The sequence below is a fragment of the Myotis brandtii genome, unplaced genomic scaffold (assembly GCF_000412655.1).
Source record: "Myotis brandtii unplaced genomic scaffold, ASM41265v1 scaffold892, whole genome shotgun sequence".
Classification (NCBI taxonomy): Eukaryota; Metazoa; Chordata; class Mammalia; order Chiroptera; family Vespertilionidae; genus Myotis; species Myotis brandtii.
Genome location: NW_005371656.1, coordinates 556,666 through 557,166, shown reverse-complemented (window position 1 = coordinate 557,166; position 501 = coordinate 556,666).

Sequence of the window (501 nt, the reverse complement as noted above, 5' to 3'; positions counted from 1 at the left end):
TTTCTGATTGGTGTTTCTAATTTCTTGGGATATATTCCTAGAAGTGGGATCACTGGGTCAAATGGGAGTTCCATTTTTAGTTTTTTGAGAAAACTCCATACTGTTCTCCACAGTGGCTGCACCAGTCTGCATTCCCACCAGCAGTGCATGAGGGTTCCTTTTTCTCCACATCCTCACCAGCACTTGTCGTTTGTTGTTTTGTTGATGATAGCCATTCTGACAGGTGTGAGATGGTACCTCATTGTCATTTTGATTTGCATCTTTGGATGATTAGTGACTTTGAGCATATTTTCATATGTCTCTTGGCCTTCCTTCTGTCTTCTTTGGAAAGTATCTATTTAGGTCCTTTGCCCTTTTTTTGACTAGTCTTCCCTTTTCTAATTGTATATCTGTTTAAGAATGAATTTTCTTTATATACTTCAATCAAAACAAAATGCTCAGTATGTTGAATTTAGAATTATTTGTAAGAATTCTATGATCTTATATAGCCAGACAGTTTTA